Raw genomic sequence first — 23,260 nt, 5'->3', positions numbered from 1 at the left:
TTCTGATTCCTGACACTTAGTAATTTGGAAAGAATACTTATTTTTATATTTATTTGTCTTTTTGAGACAGGGTCTTGCTATGCAGTTCAAGTTGGCCTTGAGTTCACTTTGTAGCCCAAGCTGGCCTCAAACTCCCAAAGATCCTCTTGCCTCAGCCTCCCAAGTACTGAGACTATAGGTGTATGCCACCATGCCCTCCTGAAGAATACCTTTTAGAACCTGAATAATTAGACTCTTTCTTTCTTTTCACCTCAGGTTTTCTTCTGGTTGACTAGAGCCCCCCTAATGACTATTCAGGGGCCAGGAAGATAGCTCAGTAGAATAAGCACTTGCCTAGCAAGTGCAAGGCCTGAGTTCAATCCCCAGTACTGAAAAAAAAAAAAAAAAAGTAAAACCTAACAACTGTTCAAAAGCATTAATAATATCTAGTCTCAGAACTGCAACGAAAAGACCAAAGCCTTCTGCTGCTGGAACCCAGAGAAAGTATTTCTCATAAGAAAAAAAAAAAAAAAAAAAAAAAAAAGGGATACAAAAAAATGTCAGTTAATCTTTTCTGAAGACTCCATGTTCTTTCAAGGCCTTTTGTTTCCTTAGGGCACACTGGGTTCTCCAGGAGAAGGTGGGAAACCAGCCCAGAGATAATTCCTTTTCCCCACCCTTGTTAATGTTATGAGACATGCCAATTCTGGAAATTCCTCCTTTGATCAGAAGATAAAGCAGAACAATACTGTGGAACTAAAGGGATTCCTAAGGGACATTCTTCTAGGGTGTGTAAAAGGTGCCTGAAAGTGCGTGTGTGTGTGTGTGTGTGTGTGTGTGTGTGTGTGTGTGTGTGTTTGAGGGAGGTTGATGGAAAGCTACAAGGCAGGGTTGGCAACCATAGCCATAAGGTGTTTCTAGATGTTCCTATAGAATAGTAATGCTTCCTTCCTCTTTTATTTTGATTAGTACATACATGCAGCACATACCATTTACATTCCTTGTGTGGAGCTGGTATCTGTACATATATTTTAATTTTTTTGTTGGCTTTTTTAAAAGATGTTACATCAAGTATTTTTTTCTGCAATGATGTACTGCTTTCATAAATAAAACCAAAATCAGAAATCATATGCAAAATACATGTACAAAGTCATTTGAAAAAAATAAATGAGGTAGATATATAATTTCAACAAAGTGTTTAATGAAAAACTGTGGTATACAATGGACTCATCTCTTAAAAGTCTTAATTACAAGCTGAGGAGATAAAGTGTTTCCTGTCGCTAAGTGTAAATCTTATAAAACATTCTTTATGGTGCTGCTACAGTCAAACAACATCCAGGACACAGTGAAACATAGGTGAGCCCTACTCTTCAGTCATATTCCGAGATGCGAATGTGTTTACTTGCTTGTTGAGTCTTTTGCAGTCTAATCTTTTCCGCTTTGGTGATTAACTTCTCGGTGCCTCTCTTCTCCCGCGGCTGATTGGCTTGTCTATTTACCAGAATCTTCTGCCAGTATCTCTGTTCCTGATCACCAGAAGGGACCTCAAGTTTCCAGTTGTACTTCTTGTTAATCTCAGCGTGGACATTCATTAGTGGCTGGGCTGCCTCTGGGGTTTTAAATCTAGCATGACATTCTGTGTCTCCTTCTAGCAGGTCAACATATACAACTTCTGAGATTGCCACCAGCATATCCCGCACTTGCTTCCAGCCAGGCAGCAGTTCTGGGTTACTGATTTTCACGATAATTCCACTCACGAACTGTGGCCCTGGGGGGGGGGGTCACCTTCTCCTGAGGGTGACGCTCCAGACCCCTGGCTTCTCCATTCTTCACTGCAGCCCTACTAAGTACTGTGCTGTCTGTTTCCATTTCTGATTCTGATTTTATTTGGGATATTGTCTTTTTTTAAAGAAGCCATGCTGGCTTTTTGCAGTGCCAAATACTTGTTTAAATCCATTTGTTCTTGGATAGGCCCCGCAAAGGTATGACTTCTTCTCCCATATGTCTTTTTATGTTTTTTCTTGTGCTTCCTCAGCTGTGTGTGTGTGTGTGTGTGTGTGTGTGTGTGTGTGTGTGTGTGTGTGAGTGTTTGGTACCAAGGACGTGCTTGCCAGGCAGGTACTTATTCTACTGAGTTATCTCCCTGGCCCTCCTGTTTTTTTTTTTTTTTTTTTTTTTTTTTTTTAATTTAGCACAGAGTCTACAGGGTCTCACTACACAGATTGGACTCAAAGAGATCCTCCTGTTTTCAGCCTCCCAAGTGCTAGGATTACAGGCGTGCACCACTACACCTAGTCTCATACACTGTCTCTTGGTGCACTCTAGGAGCAGGACCAGCTGGCAGGTCAAGGATCGAACCTACATCTGCCAAAGCAGGCGCTTTAAATCCACTGAATTATCTGGCCTTGCACTTGCCAGGGAGCGCTTATTCCACTGAGCCATCTCCCCAGCCCCCTTCCTCTTGTTTTTTAACACAGAACCTTCTTTGATGTCTCTATTATTTTCCTCTTCTATAGAGAATTCTAAATTTCTGTTCTCTTTTGGAACTTCAGAAGCCTCTTTTTTAAAGTCTTTGTGATGTTTTCTTAACTTTTGACTTGGGAGCCAGGCTTTCAGCATCCGCAGAGCTGCTTCTCTTTTTTCTTCCCGGGCCTCTCATCAGATAAGCCAGACACCTTGATTCTCTCACCTTTTCTTTTTGTGGTTTGCTTTTGGAATTCCACACTTTCCCTTTCAGAGCCCTGGAGCCAGTCTTAGCTCTTTTCACTTTACAGATACTCTTGTTGCTTGTTTCCATACTCACCTTTTCCCCTGCACATTGTCTTCTTACTTGCCCTTTTTTCTTTTCTTTTTTCTTTTTTTAATTTTTATTTATTTATTTATTTTGTGTGTGTGGCCAGCTCAGCCCACCAGGGGGCGGGGCTGGCTGGCATGTGGTGCTGGGGGATTGAACCGCGGTCCCTGTGCTTTGCTTGGCTTAGTTTGTTCTAAGTAGGTGCTTTAGACCACTGAGCCATCTCACCAGCCCCCCTTTTTTCTTTTCTTTTCCCTCAACTACTCTTAAGCCGGGAATGGGCTTGTTTTTCACTGTTTTAGGAAATATACCAGGTTTTCTTGGTGCTTCTTCTGGTGGGTTGTTAAGAAACTCAAAAGCTTTTGCAGCTTATTCTTGTGTTTCAAATTCCACAAAGGCAAATCCCTTTGGGTCTCTCATAGATTTATAATGTGGTATACTTATATAAACAACATTGCCACATTTTCCAAATACTCTTTCAATCCAGTGGTGATTAACATCTTTTAGGAATTAATTCCACATACACAGTGCGTTCATCCTCATCCTTTGGTCTTTCACCCAGGGGCTTTTTCTTCTGATCCTGGTGCCTTCTAAGTCCAACTCAACAACAGCTGAGCTTTTCAACGCTCTGGCTATTAACTTGCCATCGGTAATCAACTTTTTCATTTTGTTAAAAGATACCAGAAGGGAGATATCAACATATCCATCTCTAGATTTTTCTATCTGCTCTCGAAGAAATCTGTCCTTGTGAAGATTTGCATCCCCAAACTGTAAGTCCCCATGCTTGACTAAATCTGCAAGCACCTGTTTAACTCTGGAGTGTTTTTTCTTTTCTACTTCCTTCTTTTCAGTGCTCTCTTCCATGTTTTTTTGTTTTGTTTTGTTTTGAGGAACCAGGGATTGAACTCAGGCCCTTGCACTTGCCAGGCAAGTGCTTATTCTACGGAGCCATCTCCCCAGCCCCTCTTCCATGGTTTGATGTCCACCTTCAGCTCCCATTTTCCACTCACTTCCAAAAAATGCGGTCAGAGACTTGTGTCCTTCAGCCCTTTGCTGATCCTAGAGTCGTAGTTATTTTGTGTCATATGCTGATCAACACCACTCACTCTTTATTTGGTCTTTTTGATACAGGGTCTTTCTATGCAGTTCAGGCTGGCCTTAAGCTCCCTTTGTAGCCCAGGCTGGCCTTGAACTTTAAACAATGCTCCTGCCTCTGTCTCCCAAGAGCTGGGATTATGGTCATGTACCACCATGCTTTGAATAGTTCTTTTCATCTCCTTTCCTCCCCTCCCTATTCCCTATCTCCATCTCTTCATCTTTCCATTTGAGATCTACTACCATTTTCTTTTATCTTTCATTTTGCTCTTTTTTAAAAAAAAGTATTTGGTACAGGGTCTCACTACACAGCTTGGACTCATAGTGATCCTCCTATTTTCAGCCTCCTATCATGCCTGGTCCCCGTGGCAGGGCTCAGCATGCCTAGGGGTGCAGAGCTAGCGTGGCCTGTGGTGTAGGGGATCGAACCCCAGTCACTGCACTTGCCTAAGCAGGTGCTTAGTCTGCTGAGCTATCTTGCAGGCTCTGCTTTTTGTAATTTGGATTTCTCATACAAGAGAAATCATGTAATATTTATGTTCATGAGTCTAATTTATTTCACTTGGTTTCATGCTGCATCCATTTGCCTACAAATGACTCATTTATCATTCTTTTTGGCAGAATAATACTCCATTGTGTATCAACACATTCATCTGTTGATGGACAGATAAGTTACTCCCGAAATTTAGCTATTATAAATTGTGCTGGGTATGTATGTATCACTAACACGATGTCTTTAACTCTTCAGAAATTATATCTAGAAAGGGAATAGCTGGGTCAAATGGAATTTCTAATTTTAGCTTTTTTGAGGAATTTCCATACTGACTTCTACATTAGTTTACATCCCCATCAATAACATGGAAGGTTTCCACCCCACTACCCACAGCCTCCCCAGCATGTTATTATTTGATTTGTTGATGATGACCATTCTTCCCAGCATGCAGTCTCCATATGTTGCCTAGACTAGCATGGAACTCCTGGATTCAAGTGATTCTTCTCCCTGTCTCCTCAGTAGCTGGGACTACAGCTGGGAAATGAATGAACTTAAATGGCTCTATCTGCAGGCATGTTGATTAAAATGGAAAAATTAGAGGGTTTTATCCACTCGACAAACCCCTCCCACCACTAAAGGAAAAAGGAAATCAGGCAGATTCGTTGGGAGTAAGTTTCGATTTAGAGTTCCCACTTTTTTAACCTCCAAGTAGAAGCTGCCTGGTTCTTTTTCTATACCTCTCCTTAAATATTTCCATATTATCCTTTTGCGTTGGAAAAGGGCTCACTGTAACCTACTGCAGTCTACCACACTAACGGACTTCTGCAAGGTGCAAATCCTCTTCTCTGTTTGGGGTTAGACAGTCCCGTGGTGAAAAGTTTTAACACGGAATTTGAACCTTCCTCCAGCTTCATAATCTGTAAAACGGGGATATTTTTCTGATCTGCTTCACACAGTTATGTAATTTTTTAAAGCACACAGTTGAGAGGGAAACACTATAGAGAAAGTATGACTATGGAGATGGGGGTATGGAGATATTTTGTAACCCAGAAAAGGCTGCTGAGTTGTTATTTTTGTGCCATCTTCCTTACCTGGTTGTCGTGAAGATTAAATGAGACACTAAGGTGAAAATGCTTTACACACTACCAAGCGCTTTTCAGAATCCACGTGATGGGTTACTAATTACACAGGCCACAGCACCTGGCCCTCGGTGAGGACTTGGCAAATGCTGGGTTAGAGTGGACGATTTTTGTCTTGCCCGTTCTTTTCAGTCTTCCAATCCAAACCCATCTCAGCGCGGCCTGGGCCCAAAACCCAAGATTTGGGGGGCGCCGCTGAGATGAAAGCGAGGGCCGAGTCCCGAGAGAGAACGGGAACAATAGGTTACTTCAGCGTCTAAACTGGTTGGAGGGGCTTCGGACGCCAGGCCGGAGAGTCGGCAGGCTGGACTGTCCGCGGCACATCCTCTCCCGCTCGGAATTCGACGCCATCGGGTTGCTGGGGAGTCGCAGTCGGCTCCCAGCCACCCAAGGTCCAGGTTCTGGAAAGCGTCCTGGCCCCGCCCCCCGCTTCAGGTAGGTCGTCCGCGTCAGCCAATCAGCAAGGGGCCTGGGCAACGGAGGCGGTGCTGCCCGGCCGGAAGTGATGTGATCCGCTTGGCTGGCCCTGCGATCTGTTGTGGCGGTTGAGCCCGCTGAGGGGAAAATGGCTCGAACCTCCGCGGCCGCGACGGCTCCGGCTGCAGTGGAGGCAGAGGCTCAAGCGGCGTGAGGTGAGGGGTGCTGGTGCCGGTGGGACGGGCCGCTGGGACGGCGGGTACGAGGGCTCCTTGGCGCGGCCCCCAGCTTCCCGGCGCTGCTCGTAGTCTCCGGGTCTCGAACGGTCGGCGCTGCCCGGCCCGCCGCCTCCGGGCCTCGCTTCCCCCCGGCGGCTGCCCTGCTCTGCTCTTGTCGGGGCTGAGCCCGGGGGTAGCTTTGTTTCCGGGGGCGCGGTGAGAGAGGCCAGTCCCGTCCCGCGTCGACGGTCGGTTGAAGCGAGCGGGCGCCGACGGCCTCTTCGCCTCCCCGGCGCGGCTCTCGAGCCGACGCGGCGTCTCCCCCCGGGACCCTGCCGCTCCCTCCTGTCCCGAGTCCTCTGCCTCGGGAAGGCCGTGTTATTTGTGTACTTAGCGCTTCAGCTTTGTCAGAGGGCGGTGAGAGTAAAGATACTTACTTAGCTCTTCCTGAGTGACAGAGGAAGAACAAATAATTGAAGGAAAAAGACCCCACGCACTTGTTTTCCTCACTGCGTTGTTTGGCTTTAGAGACGTGTTTCTCCAGCTTGGAAATTTTTGCGGGGGGAGCAGGAACTGAGGAAGCAAGAATGCGAAAGAGAGCCTGTGGTGGTTCTTGCCCTCTGTGCTTGATATGGCGGCGTTGAGGCTGTAATTATATTTTAAACAGTGGGTGTTTGGGTTGATTGACACGAGGGAGGCTTTCCTCTTTGAATCAGGTTGCCTGTTAAGGAGGGATCCAAATCTTTCCAAGTAGCGCCTGCAAAAAAACCTCGGGAAAATCGTTTATTAGGGCATCAGAGGCCAAAACAAAATAAAGCAAAACAAAACCCAAAACTGTTCCGAGAAGGGTAGTGAAGAGGGTATAAATAGGGAAGGCTGATTCCAGCACCTTTGCCTCCTCAACCTTGTGGTTCTACCTCCAGGAGACTCCTTTAACTGCTCCGCCTTAGTGGGCGCTGGCGCTGTAATTCACGTTTGCAGATTAGACTGCAGTGTCTTAGTTGAGAAATAAATGGAACATAGCTGCTTGTCTAACATTAAGATGGTGTTCGAGTACTGAAAAGTATAACAATTTGAGAATATATATTATTTGTTAATCTAAACAGTTCAAAAGTTATTTTAGGGCCAGGCATATAGCTCAGTGGCATAAGTGTGCCTGGCAAGCGCAAGGTCCTGAGTTCTATCCCTGGTACAAAAAAACCAAAAAAACGTTATATGTATAAAACACGCAGAGCTTCCACAACATTTGCCAAAAGTAATAGGTTGTAAAACAGAGAGTTATTTTTATTTATTTATTTTTTTAGGAAACCTCCTGGTAATTTGTTTTGTGTGCAGGTAGCTTCATGCTTCCTTTGCAAACAATATACTGTATTTGAATGTTTTTATTCACAAGCATCTTTCTGTTGTTGTTGTTGTTGTTTGTTTGGTAGTGGGGATTGAATTCAGGGAGTGCTGAGTTATGACCCAGCCACTTTAAATTTAGGGTCTCACTAAGATGTTGAGACTGGACTATAGGTGTACGCCATTATGCTTACTACTCCCCCCCCTTCAGTTTTATAGACTATAAAAGTTTGCATGCTTGTTTTAGGAATTACCATTGCTTTCTATAATTAACTATTAAGTATGTGAGTTTTTTGTCTTGACACTTCTAAAAACTTTAATATTGCTGCATTAGTTTCTATATCCACAAATCTTCAGTCTAGTATGTTGTTTTATACTTCAAAATAATCACATTTAATCAGTAAGTGAATTTATACTTAAAACAGTGTTGAATTTCCCAGGCATTCAGTTTTTTTTTTGTTTTGTTTTGTTTTTTAACAGAACCTGGGGTAGAACTCAGGCCCTTGTGCTGGCCAGGAAGCACTTATTCTACTGAGCCATCTCCCCGGCCCCTTGAACTAAAATTTAACCCTTTGAAAGATTTTAGAGTGACAGAGTTGGATAACTAGTGTACTGCAAGGGTTCCAAGGAAAGCAGAATGAAGGATACAGTGATTGGGCTCAAGAATTGTTCTAGTCCATCTGGGAAGACAGACACCAAAATTATAAGAGTATAGTTATAAGGGCAGTGGTAGATCCAAAGTGCTAAAAGAGTGTAATCACTTGAGTTGGGAGAGGGAGTATTAAAGGACAAATTTATTAACATGAATGCAGGGTGGATAAAATTGACGAAGTTTAGTATGCCTTGGTGTACTGCTTAGTATAAAGCAGTGAGATAATCCAGCAAGCTGTTTAATACCTCTGTTACTGATTTTTATGATCATTTGATGGTATTTATACATGATGTTTCCCCCCGGTACTGGAGATTGAGCTCAGGACCTTGTGCTTGCCAGGCAAGCGCTTATTCTACTGAGCTATCTCCCTGACCCTCTTCTGTTTTTTGAGATGATGTCTCAATATGTAGTTCAGATTGGCTTTGAACTCACTAAGTAGCCTACGCTAGCCTTGAATTTGTAGCAGTCCTTCTGTGTCAGCCTCTCCAGGCCTGGGAGTACAGGCATGTGCCCACATGTTTGATTGTATATATTGTTCTTTTAATGGGAATAATAGTAGTATTTGGCAATACTGTTTTAGGTAATTTTACATTGTTTATAGGATTGTGGTTGAGACTTGAAGAGACTTGTTTCCCCTGCCTCTTGTATGTATTTACTACAGGGTCTCACTGTGCAGCTCGGACTGGTAGTGTTCTGTTTTCCAGCCTCCCCAGCGCTAGGATTACAGGTGTGTGCCACCACACCTGGACTCAGTTGCTGGCTCAGCTTGCCCCAGCCAGGCAGGCACAGCATGTAAGACTGGGTATCAAACTCTGGTTCCTGCACTTGCCAAAGCAGTGCACTGAGCACTGATAGCTTAGTCCACTGAGCTATCTTGCTGGCCCTGCAATCTGTTACTTCTAATGGGGTGAATTCAAAACGCAATGAGACTCTTGAATGACATTTTTTGCCTGCCTTTTAAGATCATGATACATAGTATATTAAGCATCTGGTAGTCTATTTTTTTTTTGGTAGTCTATTTTGTTAGGGAACTTTTTTTATTTTTTCATAGATATAACAACAGTGTTTTTATATTTTCTTTATATATACTTATTACATTAAAATAAAAAACATAAACTCATTACCCAGAAATTTTAGTTGCTTAAAAAGATTTATACAATTTCTTTTTTTTGTTTTGTTTTGTTTTGTTTTGTTTTGAGACAAGGTCTCACTATTCTAGATTGGCCTCAAACTCAAGAGTAATCTTCGTGCCTCAGACTTCCAATGCACTGGGATTATAGGTGTGCACCATCATGTTTGGTTTGGGTTGATGCAATTTATTCCTTGGAGTCCCTAAATTTTTAAATTTAGCTATTTGGGTACAAAAACGATGAGATTTTTTAAACAATAGATTTGAAGGTAGTTACTATTGGTTTAGGACCGAGTATGTTTTAGTGTTTTTTTTTTTTTTTTTTTTTTTTTTTTTGCGGAACCAGGGATTGAACTCAGGCCCTGTGCTTGCCAGGGTGTTTTAGTCTTAAATGCATTAAAATGCTATGTAATTAATATCTTCATTGTTTGCTTCTTTGTTTTATTTTGTTTTTTGGAGACGGTCTCACTATGTAGTTCAGGCTGGCCTTCAACTCATTATGTAGCCCAGGCTGGCCTTAAACTCACTGGGATCCTCCTGCATCTGGAATGTTGGGATTACAGGAGTGTGCTACCAGGCCTGGGAATTAAATAGAGCAAATAAATAGTTTCATATTTTTTCTTTTCTCTTCCTCCTCCCCTATTTTCTTCCCCTCTTCCTTCCTCCCTTTTTTCCTTCTTGCCTGCCTACCTCCCTCCACCCCTTCCTTCCTCATTCATCCATTCATTCATTCATTCATTCATTCAATATGGTCTTACTGTGTAGTTCACGTTGGCCTTGAACTCATGATCCTTCTGCCTCAGCCTCCCAAGTGCTGTGATTACCGGTATGGAATACCATACCTGGCTAATATTCACATTTTCTTTTTTTTTTCCCTCCATAATTTTATTGAGAAACAAATAGCAATGAGACCGTTTCAAACCAAATTAGTAGTATACTTCCAATAATTAACACATTGCATACTCTCTTCCTAGTGGTTATTAGCTGTACAAGATACAGACATGATATCCTATTTACAAACACTATTAGAACAAATCCCTCTATTCATTAAGAGAATGTAACTATCTATCCTCACCATTTTGAATACACAGATACAAAATGGACATTCATCTGTATCCCCTTTTTTGTTTAGTTCCGTCATTTGAACATTATAAGTGTGTGAAATCAGCAAAATATTCCAAAATAGTCCAATAGTCCATAATAGTATTGGGTCTTCCACTTGATTGACAATGTCAGAAATTGTTGACCTGAGTCCCCTACAGCTCAACATAACAGCATGGCTTTATTTCCTATACTTCGTTTTTATACTTTTCTGCTGGATGGTTAAGACCAAGATAAAGCAAGACCTATGCAACAAGAGTTGTAGCTTTTGGATCTGATAAGGTCAGTCAAATGCCCTCAGGATTATTCTGAGATCTGTACCTCAGATTGTAAATCCTTTGTCAGTGTCAGCCATGTGGATGAGTCACAGCCATTGCTTGGCCAATTTGCTGTCTGTGAAAGCCTGAGAGAATGTTTTCTCTCCATGTGACTCTTTAGGCACCCTCTACATCATCAATCACTTTCCTCTTTGGCCCCATAATCTCCTTGATCAGAAAATTTGGGACACAACTGAGTTACATTATGTTACAGTACAAGTTTTCCTATGTCCTGAGTCTTAATTGACCTTGGAAGGCTAGGGCCAAAATGTTGGCTTTCCTTGTGGCCCTCCTTTTTCTCTAATTTTTGGTCTGCAAACTTAGGTTGTTGACCCTGCAGAATATTCTCATTTTCTTGATGAGGAAATGGTGGTATATCTTGTTTAGCATAATATAGTTCCTTGAACCCAGACCTTCCACTACTAGGCCCAGTATTCTTTTCCTTATGTGTTTTCATGTGGCATTTAAAGCATGTTTATATTCCATCTAGGAGGGACTAACCAAAATTGATAGAGCAGGAATTAATTTGTTAGCAGGTGTGGTAATGCATGCCTGTAATTCCAGTGCACTGGAAGATTGAGGTAGGAGAATCAAAGTTCAAGCCCAGCCTGGATCAAATTAACCCTGTCTCAAAAATAAAAATAAATAAATAAAAAGAACTGGGAGATAACAGCGCAATGTGAAGACCTTCATTTCAATCCTCACTGTTAAAAAGAAATTGTGGGTAAAGAAAGGATATAAGGGATGATTCATTTTTATTGAAAAATCTGTAATACACAGAAGGATTCTTTTTGTTGTTGTTTTTGTTTTGGATTTAGTACAGGGTCTACAGGGCCTCAAGCAGGTGCTTTAGTCCACTGAGCTATCTGGCCAGCCTAAGAAAGGATTTAAGAGTAGTATAGTTTCATTAAAAAAATAGATGAGTAAGGGCTGACAAGATAGATCAGCGGACTAAGCGCCTGTTTTGGCAAGTGTGGAAATAAGGGTTCTATCTCTGCAAACACATGCTGTGCAGACCCTGATCCCGGGGTGCTCTGAGCCTGCGACTGAGTCTGGGCATAGTGGCTCATGCCTGTAATCCCAGCCCTGGGAAGGCTGAAAACAGGAGGATCATTATGAGTCGGAGCTGCGTAATGAGACACTGTACCAAATACATAAGACAGAGACAGTGACAGAGAGAGAGAAAAGAAAAAAAAAAATAGATGAGTAATTAGCTGGATACATTGGCATATACCTGTAATTTCTGTTCTTCTTGGAGCTAAGACAGGAGGATCATAAAATTGAGGCCAGCCTAGACAACTTAGTGAAACCCTCTCTCAAAATTTAAAAAGGGTGGGTAAATAAAAAGCTTAGTGGTATGTTACACCTGGGCTTGATCCCTTATTCTCCTAAACCTGTGTGCTGGTGTATACCCACACACACGTTAATTAGGTAAGGTTTTCTTTTTTTCATTTATGTATTTGTTACTAGAGGAAAGAGACAAAATGTTTAAATGTAGAGGGAGCAATATTGAATATTGGAAAAACTTAGATAAGGGAACAAAGTAAAGATTTAAAGAAGGATTTACAAGGCTTATTTGAAACAATAGAGAAAGGATAGAAGTGAAGTAAAAGGAGAATAAACATCTGCAATAAAAAGTTAATAGGTCAGTGGTCAGAACTTTTTTGTTTTTGGCAGAACCGGGGATTGAACTAAGGCCCTTGCGCTTGCCAGGGAAGCGCTTATTCTACTGAGCCATCTGCCTGGCCCTAGAACTTTTGTATTATTTGAATGGTTCAGGAAGTACTATATCTCAAGGCTATGAATTCGCTGTGAATTTCATAGAGTAGTGAGTGAGCTATGAAAGGCAAAGTGCTGGAGTTGGTTGACTATTAAATGAGCAGAGATGTAATGTTCATTACTGGAATGCAGTTGCTGTTGTGAAATGAGTAGACTTGATAAGGAATCAGAGAAAGGCAGTGTTAAAAAAGATTTAACCTTTTGCAGTGTGGGAAATTCCAATTGAAACTGGCCATTTAAAAGTATTTCCTCTCCTGGCCTGCCATGCTGACCCTGCCCCTGGGGCGGGGTGAGATGGTGATTGAGATTGGGCATAGTATTCGCACCTGTACTCCCAGTACTTGGGAGGCTGAAAACAGGAGAATAGCTATGAGTCAGATCTATGTAATGAGACCCTGTAGACCCTGTATTATACAAATAAATACAAACAAATAAATGTATTTTCTCATCAAAATGTGTAATAAATATTGTAAAATAGGAATAAATTGTTCAGAAAGAAAAGAGAACTAGTGAGAAGAAGGGGCAAAGGAAGGGAGGAAGGGGTAAGAAGAAATGGGAAAAGGATAAAATGAAAACAAAGCTTTGTAGATAAGGAGGGGATGAGGAGCAGAGGGGAGGGGAAGGGAACAAGGGAAAAAAAGAGGAACCAAGATATACCATGTACACATTCCCTATGATGAATGTGATCAATATGTATATCTAGATGGTACCAGTATTTTCTCACAAATGGAGAAATTTGCAGTTTCTAAAATACCTACAGAAGCAGTAAGAAAGTAATTATTATGAAAGAAAATACAAAAATTTTTTTCAAGATGAAAGTGGGAAATAAATGATACTGTAGAGTACTGTAGAGGAAATCAATGCAGGCACTTTTTTTTTTTTTTTGAAACAGGGTCTCTAGTTGAGGCTGACTTAGACTCACTGTGTGACCCAGGTTGGCCTCAAACTCATGGTGAGCCTCCTGCCTCAGTCTCCCAAGTGCTGGGATTACAGGCATGCACCACCATTCCCAGATAATGCAGATATAAACACTGACTGGACAGAGTCACAGCTTAATTCTATATTAATTATGAAACAGGAAAATATTTTTTTCAAGTTTTCTGTTTGCAGGGTGTGAAATTGTGAAATATTTATTTTTCCAAGATAAATTCTGAAGGAGTTTTGTTTTGTTTTTTTTTTTTTACAGTATCGGGGGTTGAACTCAGGACCCTGCGCTTGCCAGGCAAGCACTTTTTCTACTGAGCTATCTCCCTGGGCCCTGATGGAGAATTTTTTTGAGGCAGTCACACTCTAGTTCAGACTGACCTGGACTCACTATGTAGCTGAGGCTGACCTTGAACTCAGTGATCCTCCTGCCTCAGCCTCCTGTAAACAAAACTATAGAGCTATGAGTAGATATATCTACACTGATTTATTTACTAAGTCATTTTGTATATGTTAATGTGTGACTGTTCTGACATCTCTTTACAGTTTAATGTAAAAATTGGTTTTAGAATACAGTGTTGAATTGAGAAAAGGTGCTCTTTGACTCTAGGGCACATGGAAAAACCTACTTCAATCAGTCTAGATCTCATAAAGACACTCATCAGGATACAATTCTGTGTATATTGAAATGTATGACATAACACCAAAATTATTTAGTTTTTTTTAAGTCATTAAAGTAAAATTTACATATAAAATTCTTTCATTTTAGGTGTGCATTTCTTTGAATTATGTATAACAGGAACAGTTGTATAACTTCCACCACCAAAAGTAGAAGGTAGAATATTTCTGTGACTTTAAAAGTTCTTTTATGGTCCTTTGTAGTCTGCTCATCCCCTAGTGCCTGGCAACAGCTGATTTGTTTTTATCCCTATATTTTTGCTTCTTCCAGAATGTCATATAAATTAGTATCATATAGCATGTAATCTTTTGAGTCTGGCTTCTTTCAGCTAGTATAATGCTTTTATGATGAAACAAGGTGTCTATTTTTGCGCTAAATATCTTTTAGAATATCGTAAAATTTTCTTTCTTTTTTTTTTTTTTTGTGGAACCGGGGATTGAACTCAGGCCCTTGTACTTGCCAGGGAAGCACTTATTCCACTAAGCCATCTCCCCAGCCCCAAATTTTCAATTTAAAAAAAAATTATAAAGGGCATACCAGGGCTGGTAAGATGGCTCAGTGGTCTAAAGCACCTACTTAGAACAAGCTTAGCAAAGCATAGGGACCACGGTTCAATCCCCCAGCACCACATGCCAGCCAGCCCCGCCCCCTGGTGGGCTGAGTTGGCCACACACACACACACACACACATAATAAATAAATAAAGGTTTAAAAAAAAAAAGGGCATACCAGAGAATGTCCATAAACCCTGGATCTAATTTTGATTATTATATTATTATTTGTACTGGGTATTGAATCTAGGACCCGCCCACCCTTCCTTCTTTGTCCTGTCCTGTCCTATCCTGTCCAGTCCTCCCTGCTTCCCTCCCTCCCTCCCTCCCTCCCTTCCTGGGCTAAGGATTGAACCCAGGGCTATGTGCATGGTAGGTGAAGACAACCACTGAGGTACACCCTCAGCTCCTCTGACTTTCTTTTTTCTTTTTTTCCATTTGTGTATTTGGTGCAGGGTCTCACTGCGTGGCTCGGACTCGTAGTAATCCTCCTGTTTTCAGCCTCCCCAGCGCTGGAATTACAGGCATGTGCAAGCATGCTCAGACTTGGTCATCTACTTAGTATACCCTGTGGGTGGGGCTCGTGCAGCATGTGGGACCAGGGATTGAACCCTGGTCCCTAAACTTGCCAAAGCAGGAGCTTAGTCTGCTGAGCCATCTCACCAGCCCTTCTAATGACTTTTATTGTGTTAATTTATTTTATCAGTTATTTAATTAGATTCTCAGTAAGAAATTTAGAACACTAATTTATGAGGATAAATTCTGTTTGTCAGAGCAAAAACAGATTGCAGGTAGTCCCAGAGCTGAGGAACAGCTTTGATTTTTGCTAAAATCTGTGAATCTATCACTTTGTGATCCACCTCGTGCTGCTCTGAAGTGTTATCTCTCTTGGTGTCAGAGATCTCACCCTCCTGGTGTCTGGGTTTTTGCAGTTTCTTGAAGTAAGCATCAGTGAGGTGTTTGGGGGTTTTCACTTTGCTGATAGCAATTTTTGTAGAAATGGCAGTGACACATTTCTGGTGCCTTCTTCATGGAAGAACAGAAAGCTAAGAGGCCCAGTCACAAGTAGCAAGCCACTGGCCTACTGCTTCAGGAAGTCCACTCTTGCCTCTGTGACAACCAATGAGGATGATCAAGATGGTGTCAGGAGTGATGCTGGTTCGAAGCTTCCTCACATGCTGACTGAAGGGTTTCTTGTTGTGGCTCAAGAGCTTTCAAAGCACATCTTCAGTAGGGTAGTGTCTAGGCATTTTTCAAAGCTTAACCACTGGGTACCTCCGTTCTTGTTCCCACCGACTGGTTTTGTGATCCCAAGAACTTTCTCCTTCTTCCTCTCAACCTTTAATTTAGCATCTGTGTACTTTCTCTTGTACAAAGGCTTTCTGGACTACATAGCAGATCGGGAGTATCTGCCAATTCCTCTAACCAGGACAGGATTTCAGATGCAGTGGGGCTGCCCTTTCTTGGACTTTTTTGCCTTCACCTTACTGTTTTTACCAGTACCACTGGCAGAAGTTTTCTTGGCTTTGGGTTTCTTCTCCTTAGTGTCTGGCTTCTCAGTTTTTTCACCTGCTATCTTGTAAGATGAGAAAGAGCTAAAAGTTGAGAAGAATTTTTTTTTGCTGGCTCAGGCTGCCTTAGGGGTGGGTCTAGTAAGGCATGTAGGGCTGGGGATCAAACTGTGGTCCCCTGCGCCTGACTGGGTTTGCCCAAGTAGGCACTTAAACAACTGAATTAACCCACAACCCCCCCCCCCATTGTGGTAAATTATATATAACAAAGTTTGTCGTTTATCCATTTTACGTATATAATTCAGTGGGATTAATTAGAGTCACAGTATTGTAGAAGCATCACCATTCTATTTTTGACTTTTTTATTATCCTAAACAGAAATTTTGTACGTGTTAAGCAGTAACTATCTTTTTCTCTCTACTCCCTTGCTCTAGTAACTTTTTTTTTTTTTTTTTTTTTGTACTGTGAATTGAACCCAGGACCCTATACTTGCCAGGCAGGTGCTTGTGCTACTGAGCCCACCCAATGCTAGTACCTATTAATCTACCCTCTGCTGCTGAATTTTCCTTTTCTAGATATTTCATGTAAGAGAAAATGTATTTGTGCAATTATATCTGGCTTATTTCACTTAGTGTTTTCAAAGTATATCCATGTTGTAGCATATGTCATTACTTTTTATGTCTGAATAATACTCCATTGTGTATGCGTCACATTTTTTGTATATCTAGTCATGATTGGACATTTGGATTGTGTCCAGTTTTTGGCTAACCTAACTGCCTCTGTGAGCTTGGTATATAAATATTTAACAGCATTTTCAGTTCTTTTGGATATACATCAAGAGGTGGGATTACTGGGTATTACAGTAACTTTGTATTTAGTATGTTGAGGAAAGTGTTTTCAAAGTAACTGTACCATTTTAAATTCCCTTGCCAGCAAACTATAAGTGTTTCAGTTTCTCCATATCCTTGGGATCTGTTCATATTTTCCATTTTTTAAAAGTTACAGTTATTTAGTAGATTTGAAGTAGTACCTCATGTCATTCTGATTTATATTTCTGTAATAACTAGTATTGAGCATCTTTTAAGGTGCTTAGTGGCAGTAAGCTGCCTTTTTGTTGGTAGGACACTTGTTTAACACTTAGACAGATGCATTTTTTTTATTGTTTGTTGGTGGTTTTGTGACAGGGTCTCCCTATGTGGCCTGTATTGAGCTCAAACTCCTGCCTCAGCCTCCCGAGTACTGGGATTACATGCATGTGCCACTATACCTGGCAATAAATGTATTTTTAAATGCCTGTTGTTTACTAAGCATTTTATGTGTGTTGTGTATAAAATCCTGTCTATCCTTGGAAATACTATGAATTATGTTTTCCAGATGAGAAAACTAAATACAAAAAAGAAATGAAAAAGCTAAGTACCAAGGGAGAAAACTAAATAGAAAATAAGTTTCATAGGATCCACACAGTTGAGAGTTCCAGTATTTTAACTTGTGATTTTGCTACTATATGATTTTTTCTCCTGTCTTTATTTCCCTCTTGTGTTGTATATTCAGAAGTGTTTTTTTTTTGTTTTGTTTTGTTTTGTTTTTCGCTGAATGCCTTCAAGGCATGACTGGCTGTATTGTGTTGTGGGGATCAAACCCAAGCAACCTGAGCCTGACTGTTTTGTTGAAGCAGCCACTTAAAGAACTGAGCTACCGGGCAGGCCCCCTCCTGTGTTGTATAAAACAACAATCTAACACAAATTTACTGTTACTGTATAAGGAAGAAGGTTTTTTATTTTTATTTTATTTTTTTTGGAAGAAGGTTTTTTAAAGCCATATAACTTGATGGAGTTTGGGGAGAACTCCAGATGTCTTTACCATTCTCAATTTTGGGCTTCATAGTTGCAGAACAGTTTTATTATCTTAAGCCATATTGGAAATGGAGGCATATACCATAACATTTAGGACAAAAGCTTTGCTGTTAATTGTCATGTTAGAATCATATGATCAGTAAAATGTCCAAATTTCAAGTTATCTTCACATAATAGTACTTTCGTTAGAATAATGAGTTAGACTGGAAACTGCTTGGTCAACAGAATGTCTTTCAATAGAAACGTATTTCTGTGAGTTGTGTTTCTCTTTCTTTGTCCATCTCTCAATTATATAGACTGATACATGCATGCAGACATAGGATATTGCTGTGGATTGATGCCTGGTTATGAATATCTTAATATCTAAAGTGTTGCTCCTTAGGGATATTGTTTATTGGTTTTTTTCATAATATAAATAAGCCTTTTATTGATGTGCCTGTAGAATGTATAATGAGCAGCATGGAAGTCAAAAATGCCTCATCAATTAAAGCATTTAGTTTCCCTCCATTTCATTTAGTATCAAAATTTGCCGTTTTACGTACTTTAAACCACTTCTTAACATTTCTACTACTGTCATCCATAGTCCAAGTTGTTACTGGTTCTTTTTTGTGTTTTTTTGGTAAGTATTGGGAATTGAACTCAGGACCTCATGCTTGCCAGGCAGGAGCTGTGCTACTGAGCTATATCCCTTATCTCCCAGTTTCCTTTTTTGTTTTCCTATATCTATTTTCCACAGCACAATTGAGGTCTTTGAACAGTGTAAATCAGATCACATGAATTTGTGTGTTTCCTATTATGGTTAAGTCTGGTTGCCTGCCTTCACCCTTGTTCACTGATAGATATAAGTGTTCTAGGGTTGTTGTGTTTTGGTTTTTTTGTGGGGGGGTGATAATAGGATTGAAAGTGGGGTTCTACACCACTGAGCTACATTGACCTTTTATTTTATTTTAAGATAGGGTCTTCCTAAATTGCCCAGATTAAATTTGTAACCCTCTAGTTTCATCATCCCATATGGCTGGGCATGCAAAGCTGCATGATAGATGTAGAGGTTGAATCATTTTTGAGGGGAAATTGAGTTTTTGATAGCTAAGTTTTTGTTAGCTAAGTGTAGTGATTTAACATTATGATTATTTTGGTACTGGGGATTATATCCAGGGCTTTCCAACTAAGCTACATCCCCAGCCCTTTTTATTTTTTGAGCTGTGGTCTCACTAAGTAGCCTGGGCTGGGCTTGAATTTATGATCATCCTGCTTTAGCTGTCCAGAGTGGTGGAATTACACATGTATGTCACCATGACTGGCAGTTTTAAATTTCATTAAAAAACATTTTATTACCCAGAAGTTTGAAGGCTGAGGCATAAAGTTAGATCATGAGTTCAACACCAGCCTGAACTAATGGCAAATTCAGAGTTGGCCTGAATTACATAGCAAAATTCTGTCTTTAAAAAAAAAAAAAGTTTATCTTGATAGTCTATACTAAAACTAAGTTAGACTCAAGTAAGGGATTGGAAGTTGATGAGTATTTGGGTTGTTTCCAAGATCTAGCTATTACAAATTGTGCTGCTATAAACATGGGTGCACATATATTACTGTGGTATGATGTTTTTAATTCTGGGAATATGTCCAGTGGTGGAATAAGTGGGTCAAATGAGACCTCCAATCCTAGTTTTTTGAGGAATTTCTGCACTGATTTCCATAGTAGTTGCACCAGCCTGTACTCCCAATGACAGAGAAAAAGGGTTCCTTTCTCCCCACAGCCCCTTCAGCATTTTATATTGGTTGATTTCTTGATAATAGCCATTGTTGCTGGGGTGGAATGGAATAACCTGTGTTGTTTTCATTTGTATCTCTCAAATGACCAGCAGTGTTCAACATTTTTTTCATATATTTATTTGCTGTTTGTATATCTTTATCTGAGACTGGTGTATTCATCTCAGATGTGCATTTTTGGATTGGGTCTTCAAATTTGGGTGGTCTGGTACTTTTGAGGTCTTTATTTGTTCCCAGAAGTAATCTTTTGTCTAAAGAATAGGTGACTAACATTTTTATCACATTGTGGGTTGTCCGTTCATTCTTTTGGTGGTTTCTTTGTTTTCTTTTTTAATAAGGTGACATCCTAATTGTTGATTCTGAGTCTGGGCTATAGCTCATTGGCACAGTACTTGCCTTGCAAGTACAAGGTCATGAGTTCAATTCTCAGTACCAAACAACACAACACAACAAAAACAACGGTTATTCTTTGTGGTAGTTCCTGTGCAATCAGGGTTTTATTCATAAAGTCTTTGCCTACATCAATGTCTCCCAAGAGTTTTACCTAGTCTGTCTTCTAACAGTTTTAATGCTTTTGTTGTAATATTTAGATTTTCAATTTATTTAAAATTTAATAATGGAAGATAGTGGTACAGTTTTAATCTGTGGCATGTGCAGAGCCAGATTTTCCAGCACCATTTGTTGAAGAGGCTATATTTCTTCCAGTGAATGTGTTTGGCACTTTTGTCAAAGATGAAAAGGATTAAATTTTCAAAGCCAAATTTAATGTAGAAATCTAGGAGTTAAAATGAATCTTACCATCCAATGTGTAGCTCCTTTGAGTACTTGAGAATTTGGTCCCCTGACCGATATAGTGCTTACTCAAAGTTTGGTCCCCTGACAGATATAGTGCTTACTCTTGTACTTAGAGCAAGATCTCAATTCTTCTAACTCAAATTCTTCCTCATTTGTTCATTTCATCATGCCTGTATTAAGCACTCTTAAAACTGGATTTCTCAACGCTTTATTTTTTAATTTCTCTTAACACTTTATTTTTAAAATATAAAATTGGATTCACTAATGACAAAGCAGTTTTGTTTTGTTTTAAATTTTTAATACTGGGAATCAAACTCAGTGCACTTGCCAGGCAGATGCTGTGCCGCTGTGCTACATCCCTAGCCCAATAGAACTGGTTTCTTTTTTTTTTTTTTCCCTCATTATTTAGAGAATACTTTATTAGTTTCCGTAATCAAACCCACGTAGATAAGACCTTACATATTTAATACAGTGCATTACCCCTGTACAAATGGAAAAAAAAAATTAAGTTTTAACGTTTCTTGACCAATATGGCTGTTAATTTCTGTACAATGCCAACTCAATACGGTAACCTGGGATAACTTTTTCCAAAGTTGACAGCACAGTTAAAGTTTCCAAAAATTCAAATTATATATATGTATATATATTTATATTTATATAAAAAGACCAATAATAGCAGTATGTTATGCATCAATAGCAGCAACAGCTTTTCCAGGTTCTGCAGTCATCTGAACAAAATTATAGACATCCAGCACTCCATTAAAAAAAAAGAAAAATACTCAGAAAACAGCAAAGTTCTGTTACTGTTGTGGTACCTGGCACCATTTTTATTAGCTTCTTAATCATCATCTGGAAAGAAAACATTCTAGAGTAACATCATTAAAAACAGCTTTGATAAAGCACGGTCACTACTACGTATCATTAAGCAGGTATGAGATATTAGAACTGGTTTCTTAGGAAATAATCTTTATAGAATTTTGGTTTTTAACTCCGGGGGGAAAATTCTTACTCAAGAATTAGTTTTATTGAAAGAACTATGAGAAGAGTTATAACAGTAGTTAGCTGAATATTTAAAGTCAAATAATATATTTGCCATAAAAGATTGTCTAGCACCAAGTCTTAATAAATAACATCATTTGGTGTTGATTTATTTTTCTTTGCAGTTGATGGGAGAGAAACAATTGTCTTTTCTTGTTAACAGGATTGTATAAGATAGAAGGTCAAGATGAATACAGTTATAAAATCTGGAACTGTCCTGATTTAGATTGATCTGTGAGGTGAGATCTAGCCTGGAGAATATAAGTTAATTATATCAGCATAAAATAAGGATATAAGTTTCTAGAAAACACATGGGTCATCAAATAGGCACATCCAATCATTTCTGTTACATTTGAGTTTTTGGTTAGTTTCATCATAAAATGAACCTAAAATTTAGAGATCTCCTCAGAATTAGCCAAACTGAAAAATAATCATTTTGGGGGCAGAATCATGACTTTCTCTTCACCCAGGTATGGGATTCTGTGAAGGCCTTAAATGCCTTTAGGGCCTTTCCTTAGTTGTTCTACCTCACCTCTAGCCTTTGATAGTGAAGTTCTGCCCACCTGCTGGCCATCCTTTGAAGGATGCCTGTCTGGGACTTGCAGAAGACCCGCTGTGGTGGATTGACAACTGGTGATCAGTTTGTAACACCCAGCTGAACTGAATCTGCATGCTGCTAGGTGTAGAAGGCCCACCTGAGGATTGTTGCCAGCAAAATAAAAAGAACTGGAGAAGAAGCGGTGATAGGGGGCTGTTGGTTCTGGAGGAGCTTATCATGCTGGCTTTCCTGATAGCTCTGGTTCTTTGAGCATCGCTTCCAGGTTGCAGTGCAGATTCCTCAGCCTGCTGCCACAGATCATCCTGCTGATGCAGACTTTCTAGCTTCCACCACTAACCTTTGGGCCTTCCAGCACAGATCCCAGAAACAGGCTTGATGAGATGATATCATGAGGTCTAGGCCTCCAGTTGGACTCATGGAGGGCAGTGCCATGGGCTCTAGGTCTTTAGCTGGACTCAGAATATTGCTGTGGGATCCAGGTCCTCAGCTAGATTCTTTGTGTCTTTAGTTTATGGACAGAATTCTTGCCCTCTTTATACTTGACTCTTTGGTTGGCTACTGTAAAATAATCCTATAAATTATGTGTTCTGTATTAAAATGTTTCCCTTGTAAACCCTGATTACAACACCCACATACTTCAAGAGGGATCGCTTTTAGTTCTTTGGCATATGTTCAGCTTGTAATGTGCTACTTGGACACTTAGTGAAAACCTTTGAGAGAGTTGGTGTGTACTGTGACAGTTCCTTATACTTTTGTTGTACTTGGGATTGAACCTAGGGCCCTCACAGTGATTTACTGTATATTATATCCCACCCCTCACCACCACCACTTTTTAAAAAAAATTTGAGATAGCCTAATAGAGTTGCTGAAATTGGGCTGGAATTTATAATCTTGCCTCAGCCTCCCACAGTGCTCAAATTACAGCCATGTGCCTCCACGCCCAGCTCAAAGCTTAGAGAGGAGAGAGAGGGTAGTGGGTGGGTGTTTAAAGCCTTTGCACTGAGCTACATCTTTGGGTGTTTTTTTTTTTTTTTCTGTTTTTGAGACTGGATCTCACTAAGTTGTTAAATTGCTTAAGCTAGGCTCAAACATGTGATTCTCCCTTCTCTGCCTCCTGTAGTGTTAGT

At 40.3% G+C, this 23,260-nt stretch overlaps 1 protein-coding gene and 1 pseudogene across 1 annotated transcript in view; one reads left to right on the top strand and one right to left on the bottom strand.

Annotated features, from left to right (window-relative positions):
- Positions 1 to 1,349: 1,349 nt before the first annotated feature.
- Positions 1,350 to 3,643, bottom strand: LOC101587836 (annotated as a pseudogene).
- Positions 3,644 to 6,046: 2,403 nt separating this feature from the next.
- Pik3c2a (phosphatidylinositol-4-phosphate 3-kinase catalytic subunit type 2 alpha) overlaps positions 6,047 to 23,260 on the top strand; it is a 147,206-nt gene continuing 129,992 nt past the window's right edge. Inside the window, exon 1 of the mRNA XM_004634951.2 lies at positions 6,047 to 6,132. The gene's annotated coding sequence lies outside the window, so the exon portion shown is untranslated. The remainder of the gene's footprint in view (positions 6,133 to 23,260) is intronic.

The sequence above is a fragment of the Octodon degus genome, unplaced genomic scaffold (assembly GCF_000260255.1).
Source record: "Octodon degus isolate 3935 unplaced genomic scaffold, OctDeg1.0 scaffold00067, whole genome shotgun sequence".
Lineage (NCBI taxonomy): Eukaryota > Metazoa > Chordata > Mammalia > Rodentia > Octodontidae > Octodon > Octodon degus.
This window is presented reverse-complemented; position numbering and strand designations above follow the sequence as displayed.